The 2610-nt window shown below is 34.1% G+C and overlaps 1 non-coding gene across 1 annotated transcript; it reads right to left on the bottom strand.

Annotated features, from left to right (window-relative positions):
• Positions 1-1738: 1738 nt before the first annotated feature.
• LOC112781905 (small nucleolar RNA R71) lies at positions 1739-1846 on the bottom strand. The gene has a single exon (XR_003192653.1). It is a non-coding gene; the product is annotated as a small nucleolar RNA R71 (small nucleolar RNA).
• Positions 1847-2610: the final 764 nt, after the last annotated feature.

Genomic DNA, 2610 nt, shown 5'->3' with positions numbered 1-2610 from the left:
TTGCATGTTTTCTTTTCTTGAGAATTTTTCAAAAATAAGTTCTTGGTGTTCATCTTGACATTCAAAGTGTTCTTGGTGTTCATCTTGACATTCATAGTGTTCTTGCATGCATCACATGTTTTGATCCAAAATTTTCATGCATTGAGTCTTTTTGATGTTTTTCTCTTTCTTCATTGAAAATATCTTTCCCTTTTTCTCTTTCTTCATTGAAAATATCTTTCCCTTTTTGATCCAAAATTTTCATCCAAAATATCTTTCCCTTTTTCTCTCTTAAAATTTCGAAAATTTGGATTGACTTTTTCAAAACTTTTTAAAATTTAGTTGTTTCTTATGAGTCAAATCAAATTTTCAATTTAAAAATCTTATCTTTTTCAAAATCTTTTTCAAAAATCATATCTTTTTCATTTTTCTTATTTATTTTCGAAAATTTTAAAAATATTTTTCAAAAAATCTTTTTCTTAATTTTATATCATATTTTCGAAAATATCATCAACAACTAATGTTTTGATTCAAAAATTTCAAGTTTGTTACTTACTTGTTAAGAAAGATTCAAACTTTAAGTTCTAGAATCATATCTTGTGATTTCTTATGAATCAAGTCATTAATTGTGATTTTAAAAATCAAATCTTTTTCAAAACTAATTTCAATCATATCTTTTCAAAAATATCTTTTTATATTATCTTTTTCAAAATCATATCTTTTTAATCATAACTTTTCATATCATATCTTTTTCAAATATCTTTTCTAACTCTTATCTTCTTATCTTTTAAAAAATTGATTTTCAAAAATTTTTCAACTAACTAATTGACTTTTTGTTTGTTTCTTATCTTTTTCAAAACCACCTAACTACTCTTCCCTCTCTAATTTTCGAAAATACCTCCCTCTTTTTCAAAAATTCTTTTTAGTTAATTAATTGTTTAAATTTTAATTTTAATTTTAATTCTCCTTTAATTTTCGAAAATCATCAACTTCTTTTCAAAAATAAATTTTCAAAATTTTCTCTCCCTCATCTCCTTCTATTTATTTATTCATCTACTAACACTTCTCCTCACCTCATATCTCTGCTCCTATCCTCACCCTTGTGTTTGGATTATCCATTCTTCTTCACTCTTATTCCCTTTCTTCTTCTACTCACACAAAGGAACCTCTCTCTACTGAGGCAAAGAGGATCCCTTTTATTATTTTCTGTTCCCTTCTTTTTCATATGAGTAGGAGCAAGGACAAGAACATTCTTGTTGAAGCAGACCCTGAACCTGAAAGGACTCTGAAGAGGAAACTAAGAGAAGCTAAATTACAACAATCCAGAGACAACCTTACAGAAATTTTTGAAAAGGAAGAGGAGATGGCAGCCGAAAATAATAATAATGCAAGGAAGATACTTGGTGACTTTACTGCACCAAATTCCAATTTACATGGAAGAAGCATCTCCATCCCTACCATTGGAGCAAACAATTTTGAGCTTAAACCTCAATTAGTTTCTCTCATGCAACAAAACTGCAAGTTTCATGGACTTCCATCTGAAGATTCCCTTCAGTTCTTAACTGAATTCTTGCAGATATGTGATACTGTTAAGACTAATGGAGTAGATCCTGAAGTCTACAGGCTCATGCTTTTCCCTTTTGCTGTAAGAGACAGAGCTAGAATATGGTTGGACTCTCAACCCAAGGACAGCCTAAACTCTTGGGATAAGCTGGTCAAGGCTTTCTTAGCCAAGTTCTTTCCTCCTCAAAAGCTTAGTAAGCTTAGAGTGGATATCTAAACCTTCAGACAGAAGGAAGGTGAATCCCTCTATGAAGCTTGGGAGAGATATAAGCAACTGACCAAAAAGTGTCCTTCTGACATGCTTTCAGAATGGACCATTGGTAGCACAAATTGCGAATCACACTTTTCACAACTCGTACCACTAACCAGCAAGTGCACTGGGTCGTCCAAGTAATACCTTACGTGAGTAAGGGTCGAATCCCACAGAGATTGTTGGTTTGAAGCAATCTATGGTTATCTTGTAAATCTTAGTCAGGAAGTCGATTATGTTTATCAATTGAATTGTGAGTAACCAGTAGAGCATAAATTAAAAGTTATTTGTTGTGCAGTAATGGAGAATATGTTGGAGTTTTGGAGATGCTTTGTCTTCTGAATCTCTGCTTTCCTCTGTCTTCTTGTTCACGCACGCACGTCCCCCTATAGCAAGCTGTGTGTTGGTGGATCACCGTTGTCAATGGCTACCTTCCATCCTTCCAGTGAAAACTACGCTCACGCGCTCTGTCACAGCACGGCTAATCACCGGTTGGTTCTCGATCCGGTTGGAATAGGATTTACTATCCTTTTGCGTCTATCACTAACGCCCATCCTTCAGGAGTTTGAAGCTCGTCACAGTCATTCAATCCTTGAATCCTACTCGGAATACCACAGACAAGGTTTAGACTTTCTGGATTCTCATGAATGTCGCCATCAGTTCTAGCTTATACCACGGAGATTCTGATTAAGGAATCTAAGAGACACTCATTCAATCGGATATAGAACGGAGGTGGTTGTCAGGCACACGTTCATGGGTTGAGGAAGGTGATGAATGTCACAGATCATCACCTTCATCACAGTTAAGCGCGAATGAAC

The sequence above is a fragment of the Arachis hypogaea genome, chromosome 19, assembly GCF_003086295.3.
Source record: "Arachis hypogaea cultivar Tifrunner chromosome 19, arahy.Tifrunner.gnm2.J5K5, whole genome shotgun sequence".
NCBI classification, from domain to species: Eukaryota; Viridiplantae; Streptophyta; class Magnoliopsida; order Fabales; family Fabaceae; genus Arachis; species Arachis hypogaea.
The sequence above is the reverse complement of the archived record's forward strand: the minus strand, read 5'-3'. Positions and strand labels throughout refer to the sequence as shown.